Source organism: Pongo abelii, chromosome 10 (assembly GCF_028885655.2).
Source record: "Pongo abelii isolate AG06213 chromosome 10, NHGRI_mPonAbe1-v2.0_pri, whole genome shotgun sequence".
NCBI lineage: Eukaryota > Metazoa > Chordata > Mammalia > Primates > Hominidae > Pongo > Pongo abelii.
Window position 1 is genome coordinate 107,453,653 of NC_071995.2, and position 18,554 is coordinate 107,472,206.

Here is an 18,554-nt window from a genome sequence, read left to right on the forward strand (position 1 = left end):
AAAGGCTGCGGTAAGAGGGCCTAATATTTTGTGGTAACTATTTCCAAAAGTAAATATATTCGCCACCCAGGACCAGTTTATTAAACGCACACTACATTCAATTCTTTTCAAATGTCTTACAGGAGGGAAAAGCCTTTGTATCTTACTATGCCGGGGGAAATGAACAACTTGCAATTTGCTTCGCACTCTGAATCCCACGTTTGCAACATGTAGAGCAAGCACTTTAGACACCACAAAACAAGGGCAGCCTACATTACGGCCAAATATAGGATGTGTTTCTAAACCGTGATGCAGTAAAGCCTACGATTCCTTTTCTAGCGTTCAAAATCCTTTGAACACTCCCAAAAAAGGATGGCAGGGCCAGCGCCTCCCTCCAAGAGGAAGCCCCTTTCTTCTCGGCTCTCACCGCAGCCTGCCACTTCCCCCAACACATTCAAATCATTTGAGAGACGGAGAGCTGGGGAGCGTGCGCCGGTGGGGACAGGCGGGAGAGCTCGGTTTCTGCATTCCCACCCTCCACGTCTGACCTCATCCTCAGTCATTTCGGCGCAGCGGGGCCCCACCTGCACCTCGCTCCTTTTTACTGCTTCCCTCACCAGCTGCCCCGCTATTAGGGGAACACACCTCTGAATCACCCAGTTCACTCGGACACCCTGGGCCCCCGATACGACAGCCTTCCTGCTTCGTTCCTCCCCTCCCAACCCCCAGCCAGTCCCAGCCCTCTGCTCCCTTGGCCGGGCTCAGCCTCTTCCCAAGCCGCCCCCACCCACATTACTCCAGCTCCAGCTCTGCCCCGCCCTGCCTGACCCCCAACCGAGATCTGCAGGGCCCAGAGCTGGTCTCGCACCCGAAGCCAGGAAACCCGCAGGCCAGGCGGCCGCCCTCGCCCCTCCCGACGCAGGGCCCAGCTCGCCCCGGCCCCACGTGAGCCCGGCCCCTGCCCGCCCCCACCCACTCGTTCCCTGGGGCGGCCCAAACCCAGTCCCCAGGCCTGGAGCCCCCAGGCTCTGCGCCTCGCCCGAAGCAGCCCTTCCCTCCCAGCACCTCGCCCAAGCAGGCGATCCCTGACCCCTAAAAGCCTTCCCTGGGCAGCCTCGTCCCACCTCGGCCCGCGCCTCCGCACCCGGCCAGGAGCGTTCCGGACCTCGAAAGCCTCCTTCCTCCCCACAGGGACCCTGCTTCACGCTCCCCACGCCACCTGGTTCGGTCCCCAACTCCCTTTCCCCGAGCCCCCGACAGCAGCCCCCGGCCCTAACCCCTTGCAACCCAGCCCGTGAACCCGCGCCCCGCGCGCCCACCCAGCCCTGTCCCCTCCACCCAGCCCTGCCCCTCGCCCCGCCGGCTCCTGTCAGCCGGCGCAGGTACATGCTCAGAGGACAGGTCCGCCCTCCCGACTCGCTCTCAGGCTGCCCCCGCCGGGCGCGCGCCGCTCACCCGGGCCGAGGTGCCTGAGGCGCCGCCGCCGAAGTCCCCGCTGCAAAGCCGGGCGAAGCGTCCGACCGCTGCCGCCTCCCGCCTGGCACTAAGCGCCGTGCGGGGGAGGGGCGCGGGCAGCCGCCACCGCCCCCGCCACTGCACGTAGGCCCCGCCCCCGCGCCGCGCGGGGCCCAACCAGGGCTGCCGGGCCGCTGTGCGCCACGCCCACTTCCGGAGGGGAAGCCCGCTTCCCACCCCACGTTCCACGCCTCGCTACGCCCCCTCTGGTCGCGCCGAGTGATGCAGGCGGTGCCCAAGCGCACGCCCCGTTCTCCAGTCATCTGAGTGGTAGAGGGCCACGCCCACAGGCGCCAACGAGCCACGCCCACTGCTCCTTAGACCCCGGAGGGGGTTCTTAGAGCCCCGCCCACTGACCCGCTAGGCTTTGCAAGGCCACGTCCCCTGGCTCCTCAAAGATTCCCCCAGAGCCCCTCAATACAGGAACATTAGCTCCTCTGAGCCCCGCGCACTGCCTATCCAAGTCCTTAAACCAGCCTCCTGGTTCCCTAAGCCCGGCTCCCCTCCCACTGCTTCAGAACTCGCCCAGCGGCCTCACAAAGCCCCGCCCAAGGACCGCAACCCTATTCCTAGCATCTCAAGCCCCGCCTACTACCCCATCTCAACGTTTAAACCCCAAGCCTCCGCCCCGAATTCGCGAATCCACGCCTCTGGCTCCCGAGGCTCCGCCCTGGCTCCGTCACACCCTCCCACCACCTCCCCTGAGGACTGCCGACGTTCCAGCCCTCCCTGAACCGTCCATTGTCACATTCCTAGTGCAGAGTGGCCGCCTCTGGGCTGGGCCACACCCACGTAACCCCAAAGAGGGCCCGTGATTGACCCCATTTCGCAGGTGAGGGAATGGAAACTTCAGGGTTCCTCCCTTCCTTTCCCTGGCCAGAGTCCCTTAATAACTCGGCGGCCCAGGCCTGATAGTCGGAGCACGGGAATTTGAGCCTCAGCTCTGCGGCCGTCAGACTGTGTGACCTGGGACAGTTCTCTTACCTCTCTGGGCCTGAGTCCCCTAATCTTTAGCATGAAGAAATTGTCCTGTTAATAGCCAAAGTCCCTTTCTGAAATACCAAGCTCTGAAATACCGAGATTTGAGGAAACAGAGCCTGGGGAACCGAACTGACTGTGGGGTAGGGCTATTTACTTCCCAAAGCAAGGCATCTTTGCCATTCACAGGGGGATTTTTTATTTTAAGCGTCAGCTTCAGAAACGTGTGTTATTTAAATCAAGCTCGACCTGAACTAAGACAGCTATCACAGCAAATTACTTATCCTCTCTAAGGGTCAGTTTCTTTATCTGTAAAATGGGGATAATAACAGCCCCTCCCTCACAGGGTTCCATGAGATCATATTAGCAGCCATGATCATGGCATTACTTTTTGCCATTAAAAGGAATGGCAAAAACCGCGATTACTTTTGCACCAGGATAATAGTAATATACTTAGAAGGGTTCCTGGCTTGTGATAAACGCTCGACAGTACCTGTTGCTGCTACTGCTGGGACTCAACAAAATGGAAGGATGGGTTTTATTTTGCCTTCAAGCAGCCACTCCTAATAGGAGGAATTCAGCACCCTTCCTGCGGTAAGATTTGCCACTCACTTTATTTAAATGAGATAAACGTGATGAAACACCTATTGCAGTGCCTGCCATATGGTGAGGCTCAAAAACAATTCACTTGTTTTTGTTTGTTTGTTTGAGACAGAGTCTTGCTCTGTCGCTCAGGCTGGAGTGCAGTGGGGCAGTCCACGGCTCACTGCAGCATGGACCTCCCGGGCTCAAGCAATCCTCCCACCTCAGCCTCCCACATAGCTGAGACTACAGGCACGCGCCACCATGCCCAGCTAAATTTTTAACATTTTTTTGTAGAGATGAAGTCCTGCTATGTTGCCCAGACTGGCCTCAAACTCCTGAGCTCAAGAGATCCTCCCACCTCGGCCTCCCAAAGTGTTGGGATTACAGGTATAAGCCACTGTGCCCACAATTCAATAGTTTTGAACAATAAAAGTTGTTTTTTTTAAATTCACTAGTTAATAAATTAAACAGGGGCATTGATAGCAGTGAATTCTGAGTGCTTTGGGGAAAATGAAGATTGGTAAAGTGCTTTGAGTTCCTTTTTTTTGAGACGGAGTCTCGCTCTGTGGCCCAGGCTGGAGTACAGTGACGCGATCTCAGCTCACTGCAAGCTCCGCCTCCCAGGTTCACGCCATTCTCCTGCCTCAGTCTCCCGAGTAGCTGGGACTGCAGGCACCCGCCACCACGCCCGGCTTATTTTTTGTATTTTTAGTAGAGACGGGGTTTCACCGTGTTAGCCAGGATGGTCTCGATCTCCTGACCTTGTAATCCACCCGCCTCGGCTTCCCAAAGTGCTGGGATTACAGGCGTGAGCCACCGCGCCCGGCCGAGTTCCAACTGGAAAACACCGAGTAAGCTAGCTTATTCTTTGGAAACAGATTATTGCTAACATTTATCCATCACTTACACATGCTAGGCACTATCTGAGTGCTTTACATGCAGAATCTTCTGAAATTGCTCAACAATCCTATGGCCACAGAAATAATTCTTTTTTTTTCTTCTTTTTGAGACGGGTCTCACTCTTTTGCCCAGGCTGGAGAGCAGTGGCTCCATCTGGCTCACTGCAGCCTCAAACTACCAGGCTCAAGCAATCCTTCCACCTCAGCCTTCGAAGTAGCTAAAACTGCAGGTGCACACCACTTTGCTCACTAATATTTTTACTTTTTGTACAGATGGGGTCTTGTTTTGTTGCCCAGGCTAGTCTCAAATTCCTGGCCTCCCAAAGTGTTGAAATTACAAGCATGAGCCACCACACCCAGCCCAGAAGGGATTCCTAATCCCCACCTATAAAGGTGAAGAAACTGAAGACTCAGAGAAGTTAAATTCCTTGTCCAAGTCACATGGCTTGAACCACGTAGAACCCACATCCATCTAAATGCAGAGCCTGCACTCTTAGCCAGTTAGTCATTACACTAAACTGCCTCTGTGGCAGCATGACAGAACAGAAAAACCGTGGACTTTGGATTCTGGCCGGTTTAGGTTTAAATTCAGGCTCCACCTATTACTGATTGTGTGACGTTCAGCAAGTCACTTCCCCTCTGAGCTGAGCCCTATTCTCCTGCCTGTATATCACTGGGAATCATGTAAATGCTTCAGGAAGTGGTTTTGAATATTCAGGAGTTTAGATTCAATGAATTAGGACATGGCAAAGCACCCAACACAGTGCCCAGCACAAAATTGGTGTTTTAAAACATGTTGATATTCCGGCCAGGAGTGGTGGCTCACACCTGTAATCCCAGCACTTGGGAGGCTGAGGCAGGCGGATTGCTTGAGGTCAGGAGTTCGAGACCAGCCTGGCCAACATGATGAAACCCCGTCTCTACTAAAAATACAAAAATTAGCCAGGCATGGTGGCACGCGTCTGTAATCCCAGCTACTTGGGAGGCTGAGGCAGAAGAATTGCTTGAACTCGAGTTTGGAGGTGGAGGTTGCAGTGAGCCTAGATAGCCGCCACTGCACTCCAGCCTGGGTGAGAGTGAGACTCTGAAAAAAAAATAGAAATAAATAAAAATAAAAAAATCTTGGGGTTCCATGAGATCATAGATAAATGATGAAATTAGAAGTGATGAAATGATAATGATGAAATTAGAAGAACTCCCCCCGCCAGCTGATACCGCCAGAAAACAGCCATGGAATATGCTACGAAAGATCCCAAGGCCTTCATCTTCTGACTGCCTCTTTCAGTTCCTAGTTTGAGCCCTGCATTTGAGGAGGTGATTCTTGCACAGGAAGCACCCGGTGCCAGAAGCAACGCCACGTCGCTCTCACTCCATACCTACCCCAAATGTGGTGCACCCGGTGCCAGAAGCAACGCCACGTCGCTCTCACTCCATACCTACCCCAAATGTGGTCAGCTGAGAGCTGCTTACTTCCAGAAACAGGAAAACTGCATAACTCTGCTGGGAGAAAGCCCCATCATCTCATTGTTCTTGAACCTACAGCAATTGCTTTGTGGGCCTGAAAGAAACCTTGGCTCTGTCCAAGCTGGCCCTAAAGGGAGGGATCCAGGTCCAGGTGAGATGCTGGATTTAAGAGTTTTTTCCTGCTCTCAAAAGCTGGTGATTTCTAAAGTGGCCTAAGACAGGTGCTAGATGGAGAGGAATTTAATGATCAGGAAAAATAAAAATGATTCCAGACCCCACATGATATAGATGCCAGCTTATGTATGAAGAGGAAAGAACTGTGGGCCCAGCATCCAGAGGCTCCTTAGCAAATCATTTTTCTATTTTTTCTGAGTACCAAATGGGGACATTTGTTTTAGGTTGCTAGGGCAACCTAGAAGCTCAGTGAATTACCCTGTGGAAGCATTAACAAATAGTAATATTATTACATAAATGAGACTGGAAGTCCCTAGAGTAATCTCAGTAGACAAGACCCCTAATTGAGCAATAGAAGACAACAAAATTTGAAGAGCACTAAAATTCACTCTACATTGATAAATCTTCATTCTCACTGCTTTGAGTACTTCTTTCTGCAAAATAGAGACTGGAAAAATACTGAATGATTGACTGGCTACAGACAAATGCCTTTTTTAAAATTAAAATTTTAATTTTGAGATAATTATAGATTCACATACAAGTGTAAGAAATAATACAAAGAGACCGGGAGTGGTGGCATGCACCTGTAATGCCAGCTACTTGGGAGGTTGAGGCACAAGAATCATTTGAACCCAGGAAGTGGAGGTTGCAGTGAGCCAAGATCACACCACTGCATTCCAGCCTGGGTGACAGAGCGAGACTCTTGTCTCCTTAAAAAGAGAGAGAGAGAGAGAGATCCTGTGTGGGCCAGGTGCAGTGGCTCATGCCTGTAATCCTAGCACTTCGGAGGCCAAGACAAGTGGCTCACTTGAGCTCAGAAGTTTGAGACCACTCTGGGCAACATAGTGAAACCCCATCTCTACAAAAAATTTAGCGAAAAATAACAAAAAAAAGAGAGATCACATGTACCCTTTATGCAGTTTCCTCCAGTGGTAACATCTTGCAAAACTGTAGTACGTTATAACCTGGATATTGACATGGATACAGTCAATGTCAATATAGATATTGAAAATATTTCCATCACCACAAGGATACCTCATGTTGCCTTTGATAGCCACACCCACTTCCACCTTCCATTCATCCCCTCCTTAAGCCCTGGCAACCACTCATCTGTTCTACTTTTCTATAATTTTTTCATTTCAAGAATGTCACGTAAATGGAATCATATAGTATGTAACCTTTTAGAATTGACTCTTTTCACTCTGCATAAATCTCTGGAGATGCATCCAGGTTGTTGCATGTGTGAGTAGTTTGTTCCTTATTATTGCTGAGTAGTGTTCCATGGTACAGATGCACCACGGTTTAAATATTCACCCATTGAAGGACATATTGTTTGACCTATTCACCCATTGAAGGACACAGGTTGGAGCTATTATGAATAAAGCTGGTATAAACGTTATAAACATTCATGTACAGCTTTTTGTGTGAACGTATGTCTTCATTTCTCTGTGAAAAATTCCCAGGAGTCCAATTGCTGTGTTATATGGTAGTCGTATGTTCAGTATTTTAAGAAACTGTCAAACTGTTTCCCAGAATGGTTGACCCATTTTACATCCCCACCTACCAGCAATCTATGAGTGCCAGTTTCTTTGCATCTTTGTCAGCATTTGGTGTTGTCACTATATTTTACTTTAGCCATTCTGATAGGTATAGAGTAATACCTCATTGTGGTTTTAATTTGCATCTTCCTGTTGGCTAATAATGTTCAAAATCTTTTCATGTTCTTATTTGCTATTTATTTATTTATTTTTAATATTTTATTTTATTTTATTTTTCTGAGACAGAGTCTCGCTCTGTCACCCAGGCTGGAGTGCAGTGATGTAATCTCAGCTCACTGCAATCTCCGCCTCTTGGGTTCAAGTGATTCTCCTGCCTCAGTCTCCCGAGTAGGTGAGATTACAAGCACCTGCCACCATGCCCAGCTAATTTTTGTATTTTTAGTAGAGATGGGGTTTCACCGTGTTGGCTAGGCTGGTCTTGAACTTCTGACTTCAAGCAATACACCTGCCTTGGCCTCCCAAAGTGCTGGGATTACAGGCGTGAGCCACCACACCTGGCTCTTATTTGCTATTTATATGTCTCTTTGTGTCTTGCTAATTTTCTTTTCTTTTTTTTTTTTTTTTTGACAAGGTCTCACTCTATCACCCATGCTAAAGTACAGTGGCATGATCATAGCTCACTGCAGCCTTGAACTCCTGGGCTCAAGTGATCCTTCTGCCTCAGCTTCCCAAGTAGCTGGGACTACAGGCACACACCACCACATCAGTTAATTTTTAAATTATATTTTGTAGAGACGGGGGTCTCACTATGTTGCCAAGGCTGATCTCAAACTCTGGGCTAAGCAATCCTCCCGCCTTGGCCTTCCAAAGTGCTGGGATTACAGGCATGAGCCACTGCACCCCACCAATAGCACTATATTTTTTATTACAATGTCCATGAGTTCATGGCTAGTATATTGGAATACAATTAGTTTTTCTATGTTTACCTTATATCCTGGGGCCTTGTTGAACTCACCTTTTAGTTCTACAAACTGTTTTATAGATTCCTTGGGATTTCCTGCAGAAACAATCGTGTCACCAGAAAATAGAGATGATTTTAATTTTTTTCTTTCCAATCTGCGTGTCACTTACGCCCATTTCTTGCCTTATTGCACTGGCTAGCACCTCCAGCACTATGTTGAATAAAGAGTGAAAGCAAACATCTTTGCCTTGTTCTTGACCTTTGGCAGGAAGCATTCAGTCTTTCACCATTAAGTATGTTAGCTGCAGTTTTTTTTTTTTGGAGATGCTCTTTATCAAATTGAGGAATTTGGCTGGTCTGAAAGTAGTGAGTTATCTCAATGGATTTTTTACAGTCAGTTACAGATCAAACTCCATGTACTACTCTTCCCCTCTCCCCCCACTTCTCACTACTGCACTTGATTCTTCTTTAAAAAAAAAATCAAGGAATATCCCCTTCATTCCTATTTTTAAGAGATGTTTAAATCATGAATACCTGTACTACACTGAATGATATATGATTTTTCTTCTTCAGCCTGTTAACATGGTGCATTACACTGATTTCTGAATACCAAGCAAGACTTGCATCCCTGGAATAAATCCCACTTGGTAAAGGTAGACAATTCTTTATACAGATTGCTGAATTCTGTTTGCTAATTTATTGTTAAGCATTTTTGTTTCTTTTTTTTCTTTTCTTTTCAAACAGGGTCTCACTCTGTTGCCTGTGCTGGAATGCAGTGGCACAATTTCGGCTCACTGCAGCCTAGACCTCCCAGGCTCAGGTGATCTGCCCACCTCAGCCCCCTGGGCAGCTGTAACTAACTACAGGCATGCCACCACACCCGGTTAATTTTTGTATCTTTTGTAGAAATGGGTTTTCGTCGTGTTGCCCAGGCTGGTCTTGAACTCCTGGGCTCAAGCGATCCTTCCACTTCAGTATCCCAAAGTACCAGAATTACAGGCATGAGCCACCATGCTCAACTGCATTTTTGTTTCTATACTCATGTGAGATATTAATCTGTAGTTCCACCTTGTGTCTTGCTCTGTCACCCAGGCTGAAGTGCAGTGGCGTCATCTCAGCTCACTGCAACCTCCACCTCCTGGGTTCAAGCAATTCTCCTGCCTCAGCCTCCTGAGTAGCTGGGATTATAGGCATGTGCCACCACACTCAGCTAATTTTTCTGTATTTTTAGTAGAGACAGGGTTTCACCATATTGGCCAGGCTGGTCTCAAATTCCTGACCTTGTGATCTGCCCACCTCGGCCTCCCAAAGTGCTGGGATTACAGGCATGAGCCACCGCGCCCAGCCCAGTAGTTCCACCTTTTTGTAAAACTCTGGTTTTAACAACAGAGTTAACACTCGCTTAGTAAAATGAGTTGGAATATGTTTCCTTCTCTTCTATTTTCTGGAAGAGATTTTGTAGGTAACTGTTAATTCTTTAAATGTTTGGTAAACTTCTCCAGGGAAACCATTTCAACCTAGAGATTCCTCTTTGGGGATCTGTTACACTACAAATTCAATTTCCTTAATAGTTACAGGGCTATTCAAACTGTCTATTCCGTAGTGGGTCAGTTATGGTAGTTTTTGTTTTTAAAGGAATTGGTCGATTTCACTTATCAAGTTTGATGTCTGCAGTGATAGCCCCTCTTTCATTCCTGATACTGAAAATTTGTGTCTTCTTTTTCTTTTCTTTTTTTTTGAGCCGGAGTCTCGCTCTTTCACCCAGGCTGGAGTGCAATGGCGCAATCTCGGCTCACTGAAACTTCTGCCTCCCAGTTCAAGTAATTCTCTGCCTCAGCCTCCCGAGAAGCTGGGATTACAGGCACCCGCCACCATGCCCAGCTAATTTTTGTATTTTTAGTAGAGACAGGGGCTTCACCATCTTGGCCAGGCTTGTCTTGAACTCCTGACCTCATGATCCACCCGCCTCGGCCTCCCAAAGTGCTGGGATTACAGGCGTGAGCCACCATGCCCAGCCAATTTGTGTCCTCTTTTTCTTTCTTGGTTAGTCTTAGCAAAAAATTGTCAATTTTACTGAAACTTTTCAAGAACTAGTTTTTATTTCATTGATTTTTCTCTATTGTTTTCTTGCTTTCCGTTTCATTGATTTGTGCTCTTTATTATTTCCTTCCTTCTGTTTGCTTTGGGTTTATTTTGCTCCCCTTGGCTATGTTCTTTAAGTGGAAGCTTAGATGATTGATGTGGGACTTTTATTTTCTTTCTTTCTTTTTTTTTGAATGGAGTCTTGCTCTGTCACCCAGGCTGGAGTGGAGTGGCATGATCTTAGCTTACTGCAACCTCTGCCTCCCAGGTTCAAATGATTCTCCTGCCTCAACCTCCCAAGTAGCTGGGATTACAGGCTTGCACCACCATGCCTAGCTAGTTTTCATATTTTTAGTAGAGACAGGGTTTCACCATGTTGGTCAGGCTGGTCTTGAACTCCCAACCTCAGGCGATCCACCCTCCTCAGCCTCCCAAAGTCCTGGGATTACAGGTGTGAGCCACCGTGCCTGGCCTGATGTAGGACTTTTTAAACATATGTATGTAGTGCTGTGAAGTCCCCTCTCAGCCCTTGTTTACCTGTGTGCCACAAATTTTGATATGTTATATTGTCACTTTCATTCAGTTTAATGTATTTTTTAATTTCCTTTGAAACTTTCTCTTTGAGACATGGGTTATTTATAAGTGTGTTGTTTAGTTTGCAAGTGTTTGGAGACTATTCTGTTATCTTTCTGTTCTTGGTTTCTAATTTGATTCCTTTGTGGTTGAAGAATACACTGTGTATGATTTTAATTCTTTTAAATTTGTTGACATTTGTTTATGGTCTAGGATATGGTCTATCATGGTATATGTTCTATGGGCACCTGAAAAGACTGTGTATTCTGCTGCTGTTTAGGGGAACGTCCTATATATGTTGATCAGATCCCATTGGTTGATGATGTTGAGCTCGTCTATATTCTTGCTGATTTTCTGTCAAGTTGTTCTATAAGTTATTGAGAGAAGGGTATTGAAATCTTAAACTATAGGGCCAGGCGCAATGGCGCATGCCTGTAATACGAGCACTTTTGGAGGCCGAAGTGGGTGGATCACTTGAGGTCAGAAGTTCAAGACCAGCCTGGCCAACATGATGAAACCCCGTCTCTACTGAAAAAATACAAAAATTAGCCAGGTGTGGTGGTGGGCACCTGTAATCTCAGCTACTCGGGAGGCTGAGGCAGGAGAATTGCTTGAATCCAGGAGGTGGAGGTTGCAGTGAGCTGAGATCCAGCCTGGGTGACAAAGCAAGGCAATGTCTTAAAAAAAAAAAAAAGAAGAAGAAGAAAGAAATCTTAAACTATAATGACGGATCTATTTCTCTTTTTAATTCTATTAGTTTTTGCCTCACATATTCTGCAGCTCTGTTGTTTGGTGCATACATGTTTAGGATTGTTAGGACTACTTGGTGGATTGCCCTTTTGTCATTATACAATGTCCTTCTCTGTCTCTCAGTTTTCTTTGCTCTGAAGTATACTTTATCTAATACTAACATAGCCATTCCTGCAATCTTTTGATTAATGTTTGCCTGATATTTTTTCCCATCCTTTTACTTTTTTTTTTTTTTTTTTTTTTTTTTTTTTTTTTTTTTTTTGAGGAGTCCTGCTCTGTCGCCAGACTGGAGTACAGTGGCGCGATCTCAGCTTACTGCAGCCTCCACCTCCTGGGTTCAAGCGATTCTTCTACCTCAGCCTCTGGAGTAGCTGGGACAACAGGCACATGCCACCAGGCCCAGCTAATTTTTGTATTTTTAGTAGAGGCAGGGTTTCACCTTGTTGGCCAGGATGGTCTCGATCTCTTGACCTTGTGATCTGCCCATCTTGGCCTCCCAAAGTGCTGGGATTACAGGCGTAAGCCACTGCACCCAGCCACCATCCTTTTACTTTCAACCCACTTCTATATTTGAAGTGAGTTTCCTGTGGACAACATGTAGTTGGTTCATGCTTTTTCAGTCTACTCTGCCAAGTTCTGTCTTTTTTTTTTTTTTTTTTTTTTTTGACAGTCTCACTCTGTTGCCCAGGCTGAGTGCAGTGGCATGATCTCTGCTCACTGCAACCTCTGCCTCCTGGGTTGAAGCAATTCTCCTGCCTCAGCCTCAGCCTCCACACGCCACCACAGGCACATGCCACCACAACCGGCTAATTTTTTTTGCCATGTTGGCCAGGCTGGTCTCAAACTCCTGACCTCAGGTGATCCGCCCACCTCAGCCTCCCAAAGTGCCGGGATTACAGGCATGAGCCACCACACCCAGCCATAAGTTCTGTCTTTAATTAGTGTGTTTAGACCCTTTACATTTAAGGTAATTATTGATATATTAGAGCTTAAGTCTGCTGTTTTATTTTGTGCTTGTGCTTGTTCTCTCTATTTCTCATTTCTGTTTCCTTTTTACTGCCTTCCTGTGGGATTTTTAGAGTTTCTTTTGATTTATCTATAGTGTTTTTGAGTGTATCATTTTGCATTGCACTTTTAGTAGTTCTTCTAGGTACCACATCATAGATGGATGGATAGATAGAGATATACAGGTAGATATCCACAAAAAATAGAAGATATAAGAAAGAACCAAATGGAAATTTTAGAACTGAAAAATATAATAACAAACTAAAAGAATCCAGTGGGTGGACTCAACAACAGAATAGAGGGGGCAGAGGAAAAAAATCAATGAACTTGAAGACAGAACTATAGGAATTACCCAATCTGAAAACAATAGAAAGAAAATAGACTTCGGTCTCCAAAAAAAAGATAAAATAGACTTCATGTAGTTCTATGAAGTCCTTTCTCAGCCCTTGTTTAGCTGTATGACACAAATTTTGATATGTTGTATTATCACTTTCATTCAGTTTAATGTTTTTTAATTTCCTTTGAAAATTTCTCTTTGAGACATGGGTTATTTATAAGAGTGTTGTTTAGTTTCCAAGCATTTGGAGATTATTCTGCTATCTTTCAAAAAACTACACAGAACCTCAGGGACCTTGGGACTATAACAAAAGACTTAGCATTCATGACATCAGAATTTCAGAAGGACAGGAGAAAGAGGGTGGGGCTGAAAAAGTACTTGAAGAAATAATGGCCAAACACTTCCCAAATTTGGAATAAAGATTCCAAAAATCTACAGAAGCTAAACAAAACTCAAACAGGATAAACCCATAGAAGCTCACGCCAACACACATCATAGTCAAACTTCTGAAAACTAAAGACAAAGAAAAAATCTTGAAAGTAGTGAGAGAGCAACAATACCCTACCTATCGTAGAAAATCAATTTGAACGACAGTAGGTTTCTTATCAGAAACCAAGGATCTCAGAAGAAAGTGGCACTGCTTTTTTTTTTTTTTTTTTTAAGATAGGGTCTGCTCTGTCTCCCAAGCTGGAATGCAGTGACATGATCATAGCTCACTGCAACCTTGACTTCCTGAGTTCAAGCAATCCTTCTTCCTTAGCCTCCCAAGTAGCTGGGACTACAAGCATGCACAATCACACCCAGCTAATTTTTAAATTTTTTGTAGAGACGGGGTCTTGCTGTGTTACCTAGGCTGGTCTCAAACTCCTGGACTCCAGCAATCTTCCAACCTCCACCTTCCAAAGTGCTGGGATAATAGGCATGAGCCACTATGCCCAGCCAGGACAACATTTTTTAAGTGCTAAAAGAAAGAACTATCAACCCAGAAAACAATATCTAGTGAAAATATTCTTCACTAGTGAAGAGGAAATCAAGCCATTCTCAGATGAAGGAAAAGTAAGAGAATTTGTCACCAGTAGACCTTCCCTAAAAGAATGGAAAGAGAGGCTGGGGGCAGTGGCTCATGCCTGTAATCCTAGCACTTTGGGAGGCCAAGGCAGGTGGATCACAAAGTCAGGAGTTGGAGACCAGCTTGGCCAATATGGTGAAACCCCGTCTCTACTAAAAACATAAAAATTAGCCGGGCGTGGTGGTATGTGCCTGTAATCTCAGCTACTTGGGAGGCTGAGGCAGGAGAATCACTTGAACCTGAGAGGCAGAGGTTGCGGTGAGCCAAGATTGCACCACTGCACTCCAGCCTGGACGACAGAGCAAGACTCTGCCAAAAAAAAAAAAAGAAAAAAAAAAAAAGAATGGAAAGAGGAAGTTCTCTAAACAGAAAGGAAATGATAGAAGAAGGAACCTTGGAACATTAGGAGGGAAGAAAGAACGTGGTCATCTGAGGTGTAAGTAAATACAGACTTTCCTTCTCTTCCTGAGTTTTCTAAATTATGACCAATGGTTAGAGTAAAAATTATAACACTAATCTGGTTCTAAATATGCAGAGGAAATATTTAAGACAATTATATTACAAACAGAAGAGTATAAGAAAATATAAGGGAGATAAGACTCTCTATACTTGAACTGGTAAAATGACAACACCAGCAGACTATGAAGATAGATAGATGATTGATAGAGAGAGAGAGAGAGAGAGAATAAACATCAGATCTGATTCTGATGACTTTCTATTTTCTTACATTTGTTTCAGTCACGTTTGCAATTGGTTGCTGAAGCATTTCTATGATGATTGCTTTAAAAACATTGTCAGCTAATTCTAACATCTCTATTGTCTTTGCATTGGCACATATTGATTGTCTTGTTTCATTCAGTTTCAGATCTTCCTGGTTGTTTGTGTGAGTTATTTTCAATCAAAACCTGGACATTTTAGGTATTATGTTATGAAACTCTGGATCTCATTTAAACTTTTTTTTTTTTTTTTTTGAGATGCAGTCTTGCTCTGTCACTCAGGCTGGAGTGCAGTGGCATGATCATAGCTCACTGTAATCTTGAACTCCTGGGCTCAAGGGATCCTCCTACAAGCCTCCTGAGTAGCTAGGTCTACAGGTACCAATATACCTGGCTTTTAAAAAAACTTTTTTTTTTTTTGAGATGGAGTCTTGCTGTGTCACCCAAGCTGGAGTGCAGTGGTGCGATCTCAGCTCACTGCAACCTCCACCTCCCGGGTTCCAGTGATTCTCCTGCCTCAGCCTCCCGAGTAGCTGGGATTACAGGCACGCATCACCATGCCCAGCTTATTTTTGTATTTTTAGTAGAGATGGGGTTTCCCCATGTTGGCCAGGCTGGTCTCGAACTACTGACCTCAGGTGATCCACCTTCCTCGGCCTCCCAAAGTGCTGGCATTACAGGTGTGAGCCACTGCGCCTGGCCTAAAAAAATTTTTTTATAGGGACAGGGTCTTTCTATGTTTTTCCAGGCCGGTCTCGAACTCCTGGCCTCAAGCAATCTTCCCATCTTGGCCTCCCATACATCTTCCATCCATTTTATATGGTGCTACTTGACACCACTACAGCAGAGTGGGGGCGGGAGTTCCTCCTCATTAATGCCAGGAGGGGTGGAAGTTCTCCAGTCAGCCTCTGATGAAAGCTGATGGGCAGGGTAGGAGACTTCTCTTATTTCTGGGTGGAAGTGGGACTTGTGGTTCCCAAGTGCTCTGCTGATACCTTCCTGGCTGGGAGAGGTAGAAGTGCCTCACTAGTGTTCCCCATGTGTCTTCCTTTGACACCATGGGAAGGTGTTCCCAGGCAGTGGTGACAGTCCCAATGCTCCTTGCTGCCTCCCCTGACAGCACCTGATAGGGGAGAGGGAGGAGCACATCGTTCCTGTCAGATGGGAGTAGAAATGCACACTCCTCATGTGATGGCCACTGGAACCACAGGGAGAGGCCTCATGACCACCTGGTGGGAATGGAAGTCCCTACTCCCCACTCCGCCTTCTCTGATGCCACCTCATGGCATTGTGGGAGCATCCATGAGGAAATGCAGGTTGCACACTCGGCTCAGGGCCCACCATATGCTGGGGGCTGAGTCCATGCATGGTAGCATTGAGCTAATGCCAGAAGCCCTGGTGTGATGACCAGTCCTGCCATTTCCTGGCTTTGTGATCTTGGTCAAGTTATGCCACCTCTTTGGGCCTCTGTTTCCTCATCTCTTCAGTGGAGAGAAATGATGCTCATTTGAGATTATGTCTGTGAGAGCACCTGCCACTGATCCTTAATACAGATAAATACTACAGTCGAGCTGGTACTTATTAAGCATTTACCGCCCACCAGGCCAGTGAGACCAACTTCCCAGGCATTAACTCAATGAAATGGCTTTTTAAATCCCCATTTTACAGAAGAAGAAACTGAGGCTCAGAGAGGTAAAGCCTCTTGCTCATGGCCACACTGCTGGCCCCACCGCACTGAGTCTGCTTCTTGATAGAGTGTGCCACCTTCTCCATGTCTAAGAATAAGAGGAACCATTAAAAGTTTAAGAAGATTTGATTCACCAGAGAAAACCTCTGGCTCAGGGATCTGCACAGCTCCTACTCTGATTAAATATAAAAAAATCGGCCAGGCGGCCGGGTGCAGTGGCTCACACCTGTAATCCCAGCACTTTGGGAGGCCTAGGCAGGTGGATCACGAGGTCAAGAGATCAAGACCATCCTGGCCAACATGGTGAAACTCCGTCTCTACTAAAAATACAAAAAAAAAAAAAAAAAAAAAAAAAAAAATTAGCTGGGCATGGTGGCGTGTACCTGAAATCCTGACTACTCGGGAGGCCGAGGTAGGATAATCGCTTGAACCTGGGAGGTGGAGGTTGCAGTGAGCCAAGATTGCACCACTGCACTCCAGCCTGGAGACAGATCAAAACTCCATCTCAAAAAAACAACAAAAAAAAATCGGCCAGGCGTGGTGGCTCACGCCTGTAATCCTAGCACTTTGGGAGGATCAGTTGAGCCCAGGAGTTTGAGACCAGCCTGGGCAACATAATGAGACCCCATCTCTATGAAAAAAATACGTAAAATAGAAACATAAGATGTTAATACAGAGGTAACTGGGTGTGGGGTTATATGGAAACTGTACTATTTTGCAACTTTTCTGTAAATCAAAGTCTATCCTAAAATAAAAGTTTCCTTAAAAATATAGTGCCTGACAGCTACTCAGGAGGCTGAGGCAAAAGAATTGCTTAAACCCGGGAGGCAGAGGTTGCAGTGAGCCAAGATCACGCCATTGCACTCCAGCCTGGGTGACAAGAGCGAAACTTCGTCTCAAAAAAAAAAAAAAAAAGAAAAAGAAAAAGAAAAGAAAAAAAAGAAAACTACAGCATCTGGGCTGGGTACAGTGGCTCATGCCTGTAATCCCAGGACTTTGGGAGGCTGAGGTGGGAGGATCACTTGAGCCCTTTGGAATATATCTTTGCAGCTCTTTTCATCAAGAGACAAAATCTGTTTCCCAGTGCTTGAATCTGGACTGGTCTAAATTGCTTTGGCCAATAGGATGCAACAGAAATAACTTTCCTGGCATTTCTAGGCTTAGGCCTCAAGAGATCTTGGACATTTCCACTAGCTCTCCTGGAACCCTGATGCTGCCATGTGAACAAGCCCAGGCAACCTTACTGGAAGAAGAGAAGCATCAACTCCAACACATGAGTGAGGTTATCCTAGACCAGCCAACCCCCATCAACCACAAACATGAGCAAGCCCTGCGGAGACCCACTGAGCCCAATCCAGATCAACCAAACCTCCCAGCCTGCTTTAAACTTGTGAGTAAATAATAAATACTTATTATTTCAAGTCACTGAATTTGGGGGAGGTTTGTTACACAGTGAGAGCTACCTGACACAAACCCAAAAGACATCAGAAAAGGTGTTCCACTTAGACCCAATAATTTCACTCCAGAAATGTATCCTAAAGTAATTCTCATGATCACATACACAGACAGAGTCAATTCTCATTATTCATGGTACTTATTCTACAAAGTCACCAAGAACACGGAATTAGAAAATACTAAACCATTGCTCCTAGGGGAAATACATGGTTAGGTGCCTGCAAGCTTTTGGTCACAACATTTTAGTCAACCAGTCAATATATAACCTTTTTTTATGTGTGTTTCTGTTTAAAGACACCGCCCCGCTTATTATTATTATTATTATTTTTTTTGACAGGGTCTCACTCTGCCATCCAGGCTGGAGTGCAGTGGAGCAATCATGGATCACTGCAGCCTCAATCTCTCCCAGTTCAGGTGATCCTCCCACCTCAACCTCCTGAGTAGCTTGGACTATAGGCATGTACCACCATGCCCAGCTAGTTCTTCTGTTTTGGGTAGAGACGGGATTTTGCCACATTGCCCAGGCTGGTCTTAAACTGCTGGGCTCAAGTGATCCTCTCACCTCGACCTCCCAAACTCCTAGGATTACAGGCATGAGCCATCACACCTGGCCAAAGACACCATATAAAGTATTCTTGATTAATATATATTGTTGGGCCGGGAGCGATGGCTCATGCCTGTAATCCCAGCACTTTGGGAGGCTGAGACAGGTGCATCACCTGAGGTTGGGAGTTCGAGACCAGCCTGATCAACATGGAGAAACCCCATCTCTACTAAAAATACAAAATTAGCCGGGCGTGGTGATGCATGCCTGTAATCCCAGCTA

General features: G+C 46.0%; 1 protein-coding gene and 1 long non-coding RNA gene across 3 annotated transcripts in view; one reads left to right on the forward strand and one right to left on the reverse strand.

The window, feature by feature from the left end:
- Positions 1–18,554, reverse strand: part of CORO1C (coronin 1C) — a 120,665-nt gene that overhangs the window by 82,317 nt on the left and 19,794 nt on the right. The window contains exon 1 of one of the 2 annotated variants that reach the window (XM_024256559.3): positions 1,435–1,534. The exons of the other annotated variant lie outside the window; for it this stretch is intronic. The gene's annotated coding sequence lies outside the window, so the exon portion shown is untranslated. Of the gene's footprint in view, positions 1–1,434; positions 1,535–18,554 lie in introns of those variants that run through there. 2 annotated transcript variants of the gene reach the window in all.
- Positions 1,906–17,643, forward strand: LOC129049218 (uncharacterized). Its single transcript, XR_008512134.1, has 3 exons — positions 1,906–2,326; positions 3,352–3,444; positions 17,432–17,643. It is a non-coding gene; the product is annotated as an uncharacterized LOC129049218 (long non-coding RNA).